General features: G+C 45.7%; 1 protein-coding gene across 1 annotated transcript in view; it reads right to left on the reverse strand.

The window, feature by feature from the left end:
* Nucleotides 1–18,344, reverse strand: part of GCN1 (GCN1 activator of EIF2AK4) — a 1,783,851-nt gene that overhangs the window by 1,419,085 nt on the left and 346,422 nt on the right. The gene's annotated exons all lie outside the window — the stretch shown is intronic.

Raw genomic sequence — 18,344 nt, forward strand, 5'->3', positions numbered from 1 at the left:
TTCCAAATCTACCCCATCACAATCACTCTGCGACTCCCTCCCTCCACCTCTACACCACTGCTGTCGATAGAACAACTTCCCTTAACAAACTGTCCCTCCTCTTCCCCCGTCTCAAATACCAACCAATCCAACAACCACCGCTCCCCCTGCCGCCGCAACCCCCTCCCTAGCCACCTTTGACTGCTTCAAACCCATCTCCAGAGAAGAATTTCTTGACCCATCTGCTCCCAAACTTTCTGGCTCACCCCTAGACCACTGCCCCACCTCAGTCCTGAAAGAAATATTCTCGTCCACCTGCGCAGGAGGGCATGCCAGAATGATCCTAAATAACTCCCTCAGCTCTGGAATATTTCCCGATGCCTTCAAAATTGCACAGGTCAAGCCTCTTAAAAAACCATCCCTTGACCCCCCCCTTGACCCTAAAAGCTATCGTCCCATCTCGAACACCAGATTCCTTGCAAAACCCATCGACCAAACAGCATACTCCCAACTAAATGCCTTTGTCGAATCCAACAACCTCCTTGACCCCGCACAATCAGGCTTCATACCGCGACATGGAACCGAAACCACTCTGGCCTCAATCTGGGACAATCTTAAGATCACTTCAGACTCTGCCGGATGTGCTGCACTATCTCTCCTCGACCTGTCTGCAGCCTTCGACACAATTAACCACTCAATCCTCCTCGACCGCCTCCACTCACTAGGAATCCGTGGAACTGCTCTGAAATGGATAGCCTCCAACAACAGGAAACAAATAACCCTCCTCTCCCCTTTTGGCTCGGCTCCTCGCTCGGTTAATATTGGAGTACCACAAGGTGCGTGTCTATCAGCTCTCCTATTCAACCTCTATATGTCCACCCTCCCTGGAATCATCCACACGCACGATATCTTGTGCTACAACTACACCAACTATACCCAAATCATCCATAAACTGCACAACTCAGACTCCAACTCTCAGCCCGACCTCGCAGCCTGCTTCCTAGATAGATCGTTGGATGACTATAAACCACCTCTTAAAACCCACTAAAACCGAAATCATGCAACACCGAGCTCCTACCTCGCCCACTCCCTTGGCCACCTTCCATGGGCCAACCACCTCAGTCACAGTAAAAACCTTGGATGCACTATGGACTCTGGCCTAACCCTCTCCCGACAGATCAACAACATATCTAAATCACATCACTACCATCTCAAAATTCTAAGGTGCATTTTTCCCCTACCTCTGCTTCCCAAACAGACTTGCCGCTGTTATGTCCATTGTAATGTCGAGACTGGAGTATGCCAAATGCCTTTACCTTAGAGTCCCAGCATACCACCTTAAACTCCAAAGAGCTCAAAATGCTGCTAGTCCTGGGTCCAAGAGACCACACCGCTCCAGCCCTTAGAACCCTCCACTGGCTCCCAGTCGGACGAAGGGCAACTTTCAAAACCCTGCGCATCACTCATTGCGCTGTGCACAAGACCGCCCCTCTATACCTGCAAAATAAGTTAAACCCTTACCTCCCACCCCACACCCTAAAAATCAAGCTCTGCCCTCCTTTTAGTGATCCCAACCACTAACTCCGTCAGGAACGGAGGATCCTCATTCTCAGCATTGGCCCGACTCTGTGCAACTCTTCCACCTCACATCTGACACACCCAAGACTATATGACATTCTGCAAACTATTAAAAACCTGGCTCTTCCCATATCTCCCAACACGACTAAATACACATTGGGACCCTCTACCATGTCCTCACTGAATTCTCCCTCTGATTCAGCTCTAGACAAGCATGTTTGAACACTGAACAATGACCTCTGACCCCATCCACAGGAGTGGACAGATTGATGGAACAGATGGAGGGAATGGACTGACAAAATGGATAGATCGAATGGGTGGTATGGATGGAGGGGATGGATGGAATGACGGACTGAATAAACTGACGCAGTGAATTGAGGAGATGAATGAAACGAACAGATGGACGCATGTGAAATTAATGGATCGAGTGTGCGGATGTGGATGGATGGGACGCAAGGATGGAATTCAAGGGACGGATGGGACAGAGGGAGGGATGGGACAGATGTCTGGAATGGATGGAACAGATGTATATAACAGATGGAACGGATGTATATAACAGATGGAACGGATGTATATAACAGATGGAACGGATGTATATAACAGATGGAACGGATGTATATAACAGATGGAACGGATGTATATAACAGATGGAACGGATGTATATAAACAGATCGAACAGACGAATGGGACTGATGGATGGAACGGATGGATCAATATGTACTCTGCTTTCCTGTTCCCGATGCAGTTGCTATATATATGTATCCCCCTCGTGTCACTGTAACCCCCAAGCCCCTGTCTGTGTCCATGTGTCCCTCTGTTCCTTGCCATCCTGTTCATGTGCCTGGTCTCGGGCTCCTTAAAGACAATCATATCACATTGCTACGCTTACTCTCTGCTACACACCATCATTCAACTAGAACACAGCTATACACCTCCTCCCCCCCCCCCCCCGATTAATTCAGCCTAGCTGTTCATATACGAATACGACCCCATGAACACCTCATCACCCTAATAAAATGCAACTAGCCGAGCACATTCCTAGTTGCTCCATATGCGTCCTTCAGGCCTAATGCAGCCAGAGCCCAGTCTGGGTGTCCACCCACCAGACTGCACACATCCAACCGATATCTTCAGCATCACACCCAACTCTAGGATGCAGCTACCATCCGGCAATTACAACAGCTGCACATCTGGTGCACCCACGCACCCTACGACACTATCTCTCTCTACTGACCAGAACTACGGTTCCCGAGGGCGTTCAACTTACCAGCGCTTTCAGGTCATACCAATGATATATAGAGCGCTATATAAATGCCATGTAACATAACTACCTCTTTCACTCGCTACTATAATTTCCAATACTGTTAACACTCATTACCACTATTGCCAACTACTACTACCAATATATTCTACTCTCTCTATTCCACACAATCTTTACTCTTAAACACAACCAACATGCAGTCTGGATAGCGCGGTATTGAAGCTCAGGGGAAAAAAAAAAAGGTTACATACAAAAGTGCAGTGTGCCGTGTCCCGGGCTTCCAGGGCCGCGCTATTCAGCGCGCACAAGGAGCAGGGAAGCAGGTGGCCGGAGGCCTCCGACCGCAGCAGGTAAGTGGGCATAGCAGTTATAGGCTGGGCGTGAGGGGGACCGGTAGAGGGCTGCAAACAAAAAGGTTGCACCTGCAGAATGCAGCTTTTTGTACAGGAATCCGCAGGTGCAACCTTTTGGTTGTGGCCCGTAGACAGATCCAAACACCACCTACCCCTTCTCTGCATTCCTTTCTTTTGACGCCTCTCGTCTCTTGCACATTCTTCACCTCCTCTCCACCCCAAACAACTCACATATCCTTAAATACCCCACCCTCACCCTATGCATGGTTAGTTACCTTGTCCAATGACTTAACTTCCTTGAGGGGGTTCTGGGGCAGGCTCAAAAATGGCTTTTAAGCACCACCCCTTTTCCAATATGGAACAGGTACTGGTATAAGATGGATTGCTGGAATCTGGCCAAGTGGACAGATGTTAGGGAGCTACCCGATTTATAATGAACGGTGAACTCAGAGGTTAGCCAAAACAATCAAGGTAACAATGGCGAGCAGTCAAGGCTTATTCTCAAGAGTGAGTGCGGGTCAGGGGCCCTCAATGAGTGCACACAGTATGGCATCCAATTCAATTTAGACAGTTATAAAAATAAAAAGAAAAGTTATTTTGGGCCTGCTGGACACTGGAAAATGAATCTAACAGGTACTATCACACAACACTAATATATATACACACAATAGGTTCATATATACACATCAGATAAGGAAGCAAAGCAGGTAAGTTAGATGCACTAAACAATGGCAACCAATCACGAGAAATATCCTAGCTTGAAAAGCCCACACCCTAAGATGAACAGCGCCTTATGCCCAAATGTCACAGGGTTCAACAGTGTGTTTCCCAGTAGAAGTTCTTTAGAAAGGATGCAACGAGTGTGTGGTGGAGATTGTTAAATAACTTTGAAATAGTTTGAAACTATTTACCAAACGAAAGGTAAGTGTTCTGTTTCTTCTAGACCCAAGGCTAACCCAGGGGCAGGATACCAGCCCAGGTTCGACAACCAAATGGGAGTAGAATGGAGACAAAGGGACTTGTTCCCAATGTTATCCTATGCCGGACAGGCACACTAATGCTTACTTACCCCACCTCAGACTAATTTTTCAAAGATGTCGTTGTGGATCATCTGGGGAGAATCGCTCTTCTGCAGTTTGTTCCAGTGAGTGGTGCCCAGGAGATGCGGATTCGAGGATTCTCACAGTTGAATGGAAATGCAAGAGGCAAAGATTTTCGGCGAATAAATGCAGAATCCAACGATGCAGGCCTCCAAAGAACACTTCACGGGATGGATGGATACAAGTTCCAGCCACAATCACTGTTTGCAGGCGAACGCAGCTGCTCCAAGAGGGGCTCCCTTGAAGGTGGGAAGCTGAAATTTTGGAAGAAAGCAACTTGTGGCACAAGCTGGTTGGTAACTACCAAAGTTCCGGGCTTCAACTCGGAACGGCGATGGTTCGGGCAAGGTAGCTCACAAGAGCTGGTCAGTGCACTGGGCAGTCCAGGGACAATTCCGAATGCTCTGAAGGGCTGAAACCTTCAGAAGGCATGTACAGTAGTTTGTCCCACTAGTTTGAGGACTGAAGCACCGCTCGGGGTCTTCAGAGATCAGGCAGCGGAGCAGAGATTCACCAGGCAGGCACATGAAGGGATGCTGGGCCACTTCACAAGTCTTCTTCGCGTCTTCAGCGGACTGCTCTTATTAGAGAGATTCTTGGCTCCAACGTAGATCTGAAAAATAGCTGCAGAGGTCCTCCTTTCATCCAAGATTCGAGCTGGAAGCAAGTCCAAGACCACCAATGTTAAGGATCTGACCATTCACATCCGCCCCAGAAGGCTCACAGCCCGCTTTGAGTGCATCTGTTGTATTGAATGTGATGTAGGTTTGAATTTTAGAATCTTACAATGTTAAACTTTTTAAATTTTGAATACAGTTTTAGATAGACGTTGAATTTAATTAACGTGTGGGTGAGTGAACTAGGTACCAGAAATGAATTTGTAGTGCAAATTACCTTTTCATGAGACGCTGAACAAGTCCTGTGGTTATGCACTGTGACACCACAAGTCCCTTCATTCTTTGGGTTGCGCTTTCAGGTGACGTCATCTGCGACGTCATCTCAAGTGGCCCACCGGCCTTAACAGATGCTGAGACGAAGCCTGTTTTGGCCTGTTCTGGACCTTCTGCTGGGAGCGCTGCCCTTATTTACTGGGAAGTCGGTTTATTGCTTTGGGCAGAATTGTCTGGTAAATTACCTTTCAATATTGGTTGGAGGAAACTACCCTTGAACTCCTGGCCAGTTATTCGAGGGATATACTACTGGCCCTTAAGCATTATCCTGGCCATATGACATTAAGGGCATTAAATGAAATCCATGTCTCCGGGATTGTGGCATTTTCTCCAGTGGAGACAGTAAACGCCACAGCGCCGACACCACTTTAAAAGACACTTTAGCGAACGCCAGGTCAGCGGTGTCACACGCAGGCAAACTTCACAATGTAATTGATGAATTTGGCCTAGACATGCTCTTTATCACTTAACGTGATTCAACAATGCATTCCCGGCCATGTACCACATGTTAGTACCACCAGAGTACCCAATTCAAGTCAGTCATACCACAAAACAAGGGGGGTTGCAGTCATTTATAGATCCTGTCCGAGGGTCTCATACTTGGAACCCCTTTGTTGGGACAGATTAATGTTTGGACCACCTCTTTTACATTTATATCTGGTTATAGATTTCCCCCACACCCAGGCCATGCCAAAACGTTATTGTCCAGTTTGGATCTTTCTTCATCTAACACTGGAATTAGGCACCAGCAGTTGGCGATCAGAGTTTAGTATCTGGCTGGAGGACACCACATTAGCCGATTTGTGAGATTCTGAATAGCCATTATTTGAGACCCTTGAATGTGTCCCGCACCCATCAACGCGGCAACTGCCTTGACCCAATCTTGGTTCGCGGTTCGTTATGCTTAGCCTAAAACCAGACTCTTGGTCGGACCACTGCCAGTTTATTTTCTCTCACATCGTTTGGTAAACTACCATATATAATCCGACAAAGTAATTTACCCATTGTAGGATAAAAGATCTGCAGGCAATCCCACAAACACAATTAGCGAACTCTCAGGCCTCCTTTAACCCCACACTTAAACTGAAAAGAATTTTTTTTAGTCAAGGGATTCGAGGTGTTCGACTCAATATGTAATTAACATGCACCACTTGTTGAAAGGGTATCCAAGAAAATATCCAATCCCCGGTACTCATTCAATAGTTATTGAGGAAAAAATACATACAAATGGAACATGTTTTGAGAAAGAAGAGAAGCACTACCTTTACGTGAAGTGCACACATTGCACTGAAAAGCTACAAAGCTGCTAGCTTTTAATTTTGTTATGTAAAAATGATGTTGCCTTGGCATCAGACAGCCCACGAGAACCATTTTCTCTGACTGCTAATCTTTTTCATCCCGGCTGCACCTCAGGGGCTGTCACACCTATATGTCAAGCTAACGCTTTCTATGCATTTTTTGTTAATAACATTGACAAGATTCAGGAAAGAATTGACCAGCATCTGAACCAGGCACTAACCCATCCTAGTTCGATCGTTACACCCAAGGCCTCATTGCCGCACCCAAGGGAGGCCCCACCAATTTGATTTAAATCCCGCCTCTCAGGACACCGTTGTAAAACTAGTAAAGATAATGAAACCCACTAATAAAGCATTTTCCATTCATCAATCACTCACAACATGGAGTAGTCCCATCTGAGCTGAAACTCTCCACTATACCTAAACCTACCCCTATCTCATTCCTATGCAGATTTTTACACTGGCTCTCTGGGAAGGAAAGAATCATTTTTAAGATTGTTTGCCGGGTTAAGATGTCGGCATGGTTGTGCATTGTCAAACCTAGCTGCAAAGCTTAAATGTTACCATCAAAGCCGGACTCTAAAACCAGCTGATAAGCTACTGCTTGTGGTTCCACCCTCCTAATGAGATTTCAGAGCGGACCGGGTTTTCACGGTCTATGGCCCTAGATTATGGAACTCTTTGCCATGGGAACTTCGAAACATAACAGGACTACTTTGATATCGTAAATCATTAAAACATTTTTGTTCAGCTGAGTGGTGAGCACAGATTAGCCTTCTTCCTCCATTTTAGATCATAGTTGAAGGACAGTCTTGGAGTCAGTCTTCTATATCATCTGTGCACTGAAGCAGTTTATTCCGCTAGGTTTAGTGCTATATAAATTCTTCAAATGAAGCAGACTTTCTGGCACCAGTGATGTGTACTGGGACTAGATAGTCCCAGCCAGCTTCCTGGGCCACGCACACAAAACATCACTAGACCGCTAGGGCCACAGCGTTCCTGGGCAAGTGCATCACCTTTTATGGACTTTCCTGACCCAAGAAAGACATTTCTTTCCTCTCCTCGTCAGGAGGGGTTTCGGTGTTCCTGCTCTCTTGGTGGTGACTACTAGAGAGTCAGCTTTTGCTGCCCCCTAATGTACAATGGGTCTGATCTAAATATTTTTTCGATGCGCAAGTCGACTGCCCTTGTCAGAAAGGGGGCTAAGTAGAGCAGGCTGAATGCACCCTTGGACAAATTGAAGCAGTGGGATGAACTGTGCTGCAGATATCTTATCCCCAAGGATGTCCTCTACAAAGTCCTTATCGACTTGAGCTTCCTGGGTATCAATTGAAAAGTGTTCTACAGCTTTTAAAAGAAGGTCATTGTACTGCAGCTGATTGTCAACCAGGGAATCAGCCACTGGTTGGTCGATATGGTCTGGGGATTGAATAATGTATACATCGTTTTCATAGCATTGATCTGCGCGTCTCTCCCCCCCTCCCCACCCCACCTCATTTTCCCTTTGTCTTCCGGGTCTGCTAAAGGGCCAGGGTCTTGGGAAACTTGAGTGTCGTAAAAATGTGTCTCGTCAGTCACGTCCTGATAGGTAGAAGTATAGGTTTGTGTTGCGTCCAGGCAGGCTTTTTTGGTGTCGGGCTGCTTGTTAGCTGCTTTGCCTTGAGGGGGGGCCCCTGAAGGTTGGTAAGTTGATCTGAGTGTTGATCAAAGAAATTAAAACTAGACATTCTCCTCATTACCCTGTTAAACTGTTCTTGGGGTCCACTGGGAGGAGCTTGGTAACACTGAGGGAATAGGTGCAGGCAGAGGCTCTGAAGCAGGGGGCTGTTTGTGATGCATTGCCCCTGAAAGTGTCTTTAGGGGCAGAATAATCCCTACTCTTTGAACTTTGTGATTTTGAGGCATGGGGCGTTGAGGATTTTGAGTTTGATGTCCTTGCCTTGAGCAGGGTGTCTGACGTGTTTCTTAATTAAATCACTTGTTTTTAAATTTTTGCAGGGGCCGTCGACGCATCTTTCGACGCATGGTCGCCAGAACCAGAGGACTTTCCAGATTTGGTTGCAGTGTCCGAAACAGACTTCGGCATCTGAATCATGGGTCTGTCCTGTGATGATAGCGACTGCGTTGGGCGAGAGGACAGGGATTTTTCAGACCTTCCCTTCGACACTGTGTGTGGCTTATCGGTCGACGACGTGGTCGACTGTCGGCCATGGGGGGGGATGTGTGGTGTGTAATGGAAGTGCTTGAGCCTGCCTGGTGTCTACCTAGCAGAACCGCCAGCCTGCCTGTTGGAGTCGGGGGCTCGCATGCAGGAATATATCGGGTCCCGATCGCCCACGGGCGTAGTGGGCCCAGCGTTTAGATTTCCGGACCTTTATAGATTTTGGCTGAAACAGTTTGCATGACTTGCACGGTGGTCCCTAGGGAGGCAAAGGTTACACACTAGGTGTGAATCCTTCCAGGGAAATTTCCTGTTACAGGAAGGACAGAATTTAAAAAGTATTTTACATAGTGTGTAAAGATGGCAGCCTGGTGGAATACAAGGAAGTATAGGGGGAATATGCATTCTCCAAGCGACATGGAAAATGCCCCCCCCCCACTCTCCCTACTGTACAGGGCCCAAGTAGGCCGCAGACAAAGTTTGTCGAGAGCGGAGTCGTCATCGACGAATGGTCTTGTCCTCGAAAGCTGTCGCCGGAGATGGACAGAAAGAAAGTCCAACTTTAAAACGTGTTACAAGTAAAGGCGTCAGCCAGAAAAAGGAACTGCAATACGAGTCAGACTATGATGGTGGAAAAACACAATCTGAGGGACCTAGACGGGTTAAGGACCATAGGCACAGTAGACATCACACTAGGGATGGTATTACTGGCATGCCCTGTTGACGTCCCTTTGAGTTTTGAAAACAAAAAATATAATACTCTGCAGCTACCACTAGATGTCAGCCGCAATCGCTGGGGATTTGCACTCCAAAGTGGTTCTCCGTGTGATGCAGATAAATAAATTCTCCAAAACTGCTTGATGTATTTTAAAAAGTAGACAGACTAAAAAGTGAACAACGCGTTTCGCAAACCTACTGGTTGCTTGATCAAATATTTTCAGTAAAAATCTTTGTTAAAAGGGACGTTATGGTTAAGGTGCACACAAAAAACCTATCAAATTCAGGAAAAATGTTTCTTATGGTAACAAGTAAAAAATAAAAGAAAAATAAAGAACTGTGCCAGTTATGGTAAGCTATGCAACCCTAATTTGCGCCACCGCCATGCACGGCTAACACCAACATCCAGGACAACAAAGATGACATCACATATCTGGGGTGGTTGTGTTTTTGCAGTGACAGTATTAATTGTAAGCTGGGGGACTTCACGCGGCTATACTACATATAATTTAATAGGTTTTTATTCGTATATCTTAACCAGAACGTCAATTTTAAAAAAACCTTTCAGTGAATTATCTAGGTTATGAGAGAAAATGTTTCATGATGTTAAACGTCCTTTAACAAGCCTATTTCCTGCAATGCATAATGATGTGTGTCGTTATCCGCAGTGCATACAAGCCATGGTTTAATTGGATAGGGCATGAGGCTGACCCATGACCCAGCCCCTTCAAAACCCCTACCCCCCCTGTTATACACTGCATCTACCCTGCATCCTAGTTCGGTGTCCACTATAGACTCATAATGTGACCAATCGCCAGTGCTCATGGCTTGCAGCCATGGCCAATCCCCAGAATCCATGGCGACGTATCCAGATTTTGAAAACCTTCACCATATAGCCGTCCCCTGGTGGCAATGGCCACTTTAACTGCATTGCTGGTCACTCGTGGTCATGCAAGTAGTCAGATTGTCCGAGAAATAACCCATCTGAAAATGTTGACACCCCCTCTTGACAAAATCCCACCAGACATTGCAAAACTATTCGAATTGGGGTCTCAAATCATTATGCAAACATGTGTAGATTTGTCAAACAGCACCACATTTATAAGCCTTTATAATATTTTGGGACCCTCTGTCCCCAAACTATTCAGAACTGTTCGGGGTCACGTCTTCAATAATATTGCAAAATTCCATGTAGTTTCACCGAGTGGGGCCAAAGTTATAAGCCATCCAAAAACAGCATTTCACTGACCCTACAAGGCAGAAATATGCTGATCTCCTCAAACTTTTATCAAGTTTGCGAAGACCCCAGAGATGTTCGCGGGCTTCGTAGAAGAAACAACCGATTTTCTGGCTTTCTATGGCCCTATCCCATCCTTCACCTCCGAAGAGATTGTTGAATTAGTTTAACAAGTGTAAGATTTTTCTTTTTTTAAATATATTTTTACTACGATGTTCGCAGACTAATGGCACAGTCTGCGAATCCAACATGGCGTCCATTTCAAAAGTATTGACACATTCCATGTTTTTAAATTGACCAATCAACGTGCGCGCTTGATGTCGGTGAACGTTACGCTGCTCTCAGATTGGAACAAGGGTGTCCGCGGACGCCGAATCAGGAAAGGAGTCGGCGGATCCGACCCAGATTTAAAAATTGTTGTTGGACCTACTTTTTAGCCATTTCAAAAAAAAAAAGAAAATACAAACAACTGCTGGACAGATGTACACCAAATTTGCAAAGGGACGCCTTCGGGCCCAAGCCGCTGCTGCTCCGGCACATTTGGTGCAAATCTATCCAGCTGTTTGGGCTGTAGGCCAGAGCAAAAAAAATAAATCCATTAGGTCTATGAGGACATTTCAAAGGTTTTTGGAACCACCCCCTCCTCCCCTTGATGAAACCACAAACTGCATAATCATTCAGAGGTGGCCATACCAGTTTTGAAAGATTTGATGAGGATTTGTTAAACTGCGCCAAATATATATATGCCGGCCAAAAAGTTCTCTTCCTATGGGTTGAGCATCTTAACATGGCTTGTATCTTCTTGGATTCATATTCTATGCATAGGCCGTCATCTAGTGGTAGTCGCAGTGTATTAAAAGGTTTGTTTCCGAAAGTCAAAAACTGACATCCACTGGGCGTGTTAGTAATACTATCCCCTAGTGTGACGTCCACGGTACCATGGTGCCTCACACGTCGGGTTCCCTCAGATTGTTTGGTTTCTGACATGAGGTTGCATGAAGTGTAGCGTGAGTACAGGAGTAATAAAGCAGAAAATAGCGATAGAGCAAGAAACATCTATGCACCATCGACTCCAAAAGGGGAGGAAGGGTGGGCACATTGGAATCTAAGCAGATACAAGCATCAGAAGGGATACATTACTCACCGGAACCATATTTCTGATGCTTACATCTGCTTAGATTCACATGCTCTGCATAGTTCAACATCTAGTGGTAGTTGCAGAGTATTACAAGATTTGTTTTCGAAAGTCAAAATCTGACGTCGACAGGGAGTGTTAGTAATACTATCCGTAGTGTGACGTGTACTGTACCCATGGTCCTTCACGCGTCGAGGTCCCGCAGATTGTTTCTGACAGGAGGTTGCATGTAGTGTAGCACGAGTACAGATGTGATAAAGCAGAAACAGTGATAAACCAGAACACATCTACGCGCCTTCGATTCCAGTACGGGAGGAAGGTTGGGCACATGTGAATCTAAGCAGATACAAGCATCAGAAATACGATTACAGTGAGTAATTTATCCCTTCTGAGGCTTGTGGATCTGCTTAGATTAGCAAGCAGTATCTGCAGAAGGAGGTGGAATGTGAAAAGGTACAGCGGCAAATAGATATTTTTGAACCGCTTGACCGACCTGTGAATCTGCTTTAGATAGTGTGTCAATGCAATAATGCTGTGTGAAATATGAATGTAACTCCATGTCTCGGGAGGATAGCTCAAGGGGTAACGCGCTTGCCTTGGAAGCAAGACTACACAGAGCAACGCAGGTTCGATCACCAGGTCCGCGCTTACAAACCTATGGGTATTACGCGCGTTAAAAATAACCCATCATATATCATATCATGTAGCAGCTTTGCAAATGGCATCTAGAGAGACGTTTGCAATGAACGCTAAGGTAGCTTGGTTACCTCTGGTAGAGTGAGCCCTGGGAGTGAAAGGTAAAAAAAAAACTTTGGATATACAATTGCAGAGCTATATGCACTGGACTATCCATTTGGAGATGGCGATCTGATGTGATCACTCTCTCTAAATCCCCCCCCACCTCCCCAAGTGCTATGGAATCAAAGAGTTGGTCTGTTTTCCTTAGGGGTTTAGTTTTGTTCAGCTAGTAAGAGACTTCCCTGCGTACATCAAGTGTATAAAGGCTTCTTTCATCTGAATTAGATGGATTTTGAAAGAAGGTAGGGAGTTCAATGGATTAATATGGAACTTTGAAATGAACTTGGGTGAAAACCTAGGTTGTGTTCCGAAGACAACCTTGTCTTTGTGGATCATGAAGAAAGGGTCTTGTCGGTGAGCTGCAGGCTTTGTCCGTACTCGTCTTATAGAGGTGATGGCTAGTAGGAATGCAGTTTTGTACATCAAATGTTTCAGGCTGGCCTTCTGCATCAGCTCAAACAGGCAGACCCATGAGCTTGGAGAGAATGGCATTAAGATCCCAACCCGGTGAGGGTTGGAGATGGGAGGGTATAGCCTCTTTACCCCTTCCATTAATGTTTTAATGACAGGAACTTTCCACCAGGACACCTTGTTTTGTGAAGTGGTGTAAGCTGGCAGAGCCGCCAGGTGTACTTTGATGGAGTTGAATACTAGGCCGGTGTCTACTTGGTAAAGCATGTAATATAAAATGTTAGCTGGGGAAGATTCAATTGGGTTTAAGGTTTGTGACCAGCACCATATCACAAATCTCTTCCACTTGTTGAAATAGCAGTGCCTGGTGTTGGGTTTCCGTGCCTCCTTTAGGATATCCATACACCTTTGTGGAAGATTTAAGTGGACAAATTAAATGACTTCAGGACCCAAGCTGGCAAGTTCATAGACTGAGGGTGGAGGGATGCTCCCTTGTGTTCTGTTAGCATGTTGTAGGGGCACAGGAGCTTGATTGGGTCGCACATCGCTAGTTTGAGCAGATGTGGAAACCAAGGTTGTCTCACCCACATAGGAGACACCAGGATTAGAGTCGCTTGTTCCTGGTACATCTTGTGCACAATCCAGCTGAGGAGTGGCATGAGAGGAAAAGCGCAAGCAAATTTCTCTGACCAGTTCATCCATAGGGAGTTCGTCTTGGACCCCGGTTGGGGAAACCTGGACGCGAAGTCTATGCATTGCGCGTTTAGGTTTGTAGCAAACAAATCTAAAGGGGGATGACCCTATTGGGAGAAGACTGTCTAGGATATCTTTGTTGAGTTGCCACTCGTGTTCTTTTGGTAGAGGGTAGCTGCTTAAAGAGTCTGCCAGAGCCTTGAGTTCCCCTGGAACATTTTGATAGGTTAGGAACAGGTTCCGCTTGAGTGCCCACTTCCATATTTGCTAGGATAGTTTGGACAGAGTGTGTTCCTGCCTGCTTGTTTATGTAGAACATAGGCGCTGCCGATGAGGACTTGCACCGTTTGATTTGAAAGATGTTGCTGAAAAGCTTGAAGAGCCTTGAGAACTGCCAGAAGTTCTAGGAAGTTGATGTTTTTTGGGCTGTAGCGTGTGTCCATTGGCCATGGGGTGGAGGAAGTGGAGGCCCCCAGCCCCCATCCGGCATTTGAGGTGTCTGTAGATAGGATCTGGTGGAACTCAAAACTGTTTTTCTTTTAGCAGGTTGTCCCTGGACCACCAGCGAACAGCCTGTACCAGGGTTAGCGAAACAACCACTAGATCCGTGATCCCCAAAGAGTAGCTCGGGAGAAACATGTTGCTCGCGGCACAATTAAGTGTTGCTCACCAGCTGCTCTGGTTTATGGTGCGGAGGCCTAGAGTGAGGTACTGAAGGGATGAGACCTCAGTAGCAGTATAGTCTGGACAAAGTCTTAAACAGTGCGAGAATGCTGGACAATGAGTATGCTGTGGTTCCAGTTGGCTTAGTTTTGTAGCTGCAAGATGCGAGTTTCTTACCACCATGAAAATTATTTTTCTGTACATTTCCTGACTTATTATACCAGAATCATTGTTAAAAGCCGGTCATCTTCAGATACTTTGCTCAGATGACTAATATATTAATGATCAAAATAAATTGACCATGTTCCTGTGTTTGGGTCCCAGAGAAAACTTACTTTGTACAACTAGTAGGAGCATAATGGACAAATAAGTGGCATGCATACCCTACTTTCCGTTATTAACAAATTTGCATGCACTGCTTTTTGTACAAGTGAGGTTAATGTTTCATACCATCAAGCGTTATATTTATCAGAAATATTACTTTTAGTGTAACCAATATTTATTATTACATAGTGACCAAGTGGAACAATTGTCATTGTTTGATACTCTGCCCATCTGGCACATGGATAATGAAGATAAGGCAGATGCATGAAACATTTTTCTTAATTTATTTGCCCTTTATTCAAATCCAAATTAGGTTACTGGTGATACTTTTAAATTAACAAGCCAGTTAATGAAGTTGTTGTCAAATGCTCAAAGTTTTGACCAGTGTTTGGCACTAAGTTTTGTGTCAATTCCCTTTTGGGCAGAGAAAAGAGGCTGCAAATCCTTCAGAAAAATTGTATTCTTATTCCGGACTACTTTTCACCAATGCAACAGGCCCCAGGCGGTTTAAAATGCACTATTGCCATTAGATGCCAAAAACATTCGTAGGAGGTAACCTCCAACGCCCGTAGCGACGTGATTTGTAACCAGCTTGGAAGGGATTCAATGAACAAGTTACTTACCAACTAACTTTTTTCGACTGGATGTTCCTCCCACGTATTCCTTATCTTTGATATTCCCATATCCAGCTTGCTGCTCCGGAAACTTTTTTCGGTAGAGAGCGCTGTGCGTCGATGACTGTCGAGTTGTTGTCCCTCGAAGGCCTCAGACTCGACGTCATCACTGGTATAAATAGTTGCACGCAGCATCCGTTGCTCAGTTCCGTTTTGAAGAGTTTACTATTGTGCAGGATGAGACGGTTACTACTCTTGAGGGAGTGCAGACTGCAACTACAAGGAAAGTTTTACTGCGGGGAAGGAAGGGAGGGGCGATGAGGAATATGTGGGAGGAATATCCAGTCAAATAAACGTTACAGTTGATAAGTAACTTGTTCTTTCGACGCATGTCCTTTTGCACGTGAAATGAAGGCTTTTTTTGAGCGATGTGTCTGAAACTGCTTTCGGCGCCTGTTTCGGAGGCCTGTCGTGCAGCGAGCGTGATGGCCCAGAGGACAGGGATGATTTAGAGGACCTCTACTTTGACACTGTTTGGCTCTCAACGGTCGACGACACAATCGGCGGTCGGCTGTGGGATGTGCATTTAGTGTAGCGGGAAGTGTGTGTGCCTGAGCTGCCAGTTGATGCCTCAGTCACAGGCCCGCTGGCCTGCTTATTGGAGCCCGGGGCCCACAAATGGGATTCCATCAAAACACAATCGCCTTTGGTGTCAGTAAGGAAGTTGAGGGTACCCTCGTTGGATTCCCCCGCCACATCTATGGAGGCCTCAGCCTGCATGGCGTGAGCGGCCTAGCATTTGGTCTGACAGTGCAGTCCTTTGGGGGTTTTGGACAGAAAAGGCTGCATGACATTTTTTCTCAGGAGGGGGTGACTTGGCGGACAGTGATTGCACACGTTGTGTGTCCTTCCAAGGGAATTTCCTGTTGCAGGAAGGGCAAAATTTAAAAAGGAGTCTTTTCCGTTGCTAATGGAAAGGGCAGAGACAAAAGGGAAGATAAGGGGTCAGAAGAGGCATTCTCTAAAAGGGTACAAAGTATACGAGTTCCCCCCCCACTATCCCTACTGTGAAGGGCTGAGGCCTGTGTAGGCCGCAGTCTTAGTTCGTCAAGACAGTGGAGCGTCGACGATGGAGCCGTCCGTCGAAAGCCGCCAAAGCAGTTGGCAGTGGAGCGGGCAGATGATGGATAGAAAATCTAAAGTTAAACTTTGTCTAATCAAAAGGTGCTAACCAGAAAGAAACTCTGCAATGAGCAACTGACCACGATGGAGGAAAACAATCTGAGGGACCTTGACGTGTGAAGGACTATGGGTACACCAAACATCACACTAGGGATAGTATTACTAACATGCCCAGTCGACGTCTGAGTTTCGAAAACAAATCAGGTCATACTCTGTAACTACCACTAGTTGTCAGCCTATGCTTAGCATGTGATCTAAGCAGACCCATAAGCCTCAGAAATATAAACAATTAAATGTGTAAGTGTTTCTTTGGACCATATATATGCTACAAGTCCTTTGTACCTTCCCACAGCCCTCTCCCTTCTAATAAAAGCCTGGCTGCTCTGCTACACTACCATTACCTTGAGAGGTACAGACTTCTACTAGAAGTTGGAGCTCTGTATTGCCAAGTAGAGAGTCTTATAAAGTCCTTTGGGTGGACTTAAGAAAAACTCCCTACCAGTACCGCACAGCCATCTGCATATGCCAGCTAGAACTGGTTTCACACGGACCACAGTCCTGGAAAAAACATCCAGTGGCTAAAGAAGGCCACAGATTTTCTCATTCTCTCCATACTACTATACCTCAGACTGTCTCCTTGCAATCCAATCTTGAATGAACACACTTTTTACACCTTAACGCTTCAAAAACTGAACTGATTCCTCCCTGCCTCCACCATTCAACCCTCTGTCCCCTCTCCTTCCAATCCCCTCCCCACCCCCGTCCTTTTCTCCATTCACTCAAAATCTGGGCGTCTTCTTGGCTCTCTCCTTACACATTTCCAACTCCGCTTGTTCCAGTCACTTCCAACTTTATAACATCTGTAAAGCGGACCCTTTTCTCACGTTTCATGCTACTAAGCAATTGATTACTACCTTGCTTTCCTCTCATATTTATTATTGCTCCACACTCTTGCCTCCCTGCCACTCATCGTGCCCCTTTAGGCTCTGTCAATTCTGCGATTCATACTATGTGGACTTTCTCCTTGTACTTCTGTTCTCCCTTCCCTCCATTCTCTCTTGGCTATCCTGTGGCTCTCGTCTTTTGTTTCACTTTCTCTGCATTACTTTCAAATGTCTTTATGGTCTTGCGCCCTCATGCTCCCCCCCTCATTTCTGCTCTTATTTCTCTCTATGTCCCCACCCGCTCTGTTCAGCCTCTGCCCCAGTTTCTACTAACTGTTCTTCGACAGCTCTGCTCCCAACCTCACTTTCGCTCATTTTCCCCCCATTAAGCACCATAAAACTGAAACTCTTTGCCAATCTACATTAGATCTATCCCTACTTGCTCTCAGTTTCGCTCATCTTAAAAACCATCTGCTGTCCAACACGTTTTAATTTTCATTCAGTTGCATGTTGTCTATGCAATACTACATACTGATGTCTTTTGTATAGAGCTTTAGGGGAAAGCAGCTTATAAAGTAATAAATACAATTAACACTTAAAAAACAAGAAGGACAAAGGCTAGTCATTCCCACCCTCCCCCCGGCCCCCTCAGGTCTTGAGGCAAACAAAGACAGTCTCCATTGTGATTAATGGAAGAGGGACAAAAAGGACAGCCAGGTAAAATGGATTTTACAGTGTGGAACCACTTTGCACAGGCAAAAGCACCACCACCAGCCTAGACATATGCCTAACAGAGAGAGGGCACTCTCTCTGTGAGAGTACAGGGTAAACCAAACCACAGTCAGTCAGCCTTGGGATTAAGCCTGGCTCTAGGAAAACAGTCAAAAACATGGGTACAACAGCAAAAAAATGAAAGGAGGTTGCCACATGCAGTACAAAGTGAGCTTTCTACCAAATAAATTGGCACATTGGTGAGAAACGAACATGAGAGAAAGTGACCAGCATC

Source organism: Ambystoma mexicanum, chromosome 10 (assembly GCF_040938575.1).
Source record: "Ambystoma mexicanum isolate Mex_15411 chromosome 10, UKY_AmexF1_1, whole genome shotgun sequence".
Lineage (NCBI taxonomy): Eukaryota > Metazoa > Chordata > Amphibia > Caudata > Ambystomatidae > Ambystoma > Ambystoma mexicanum.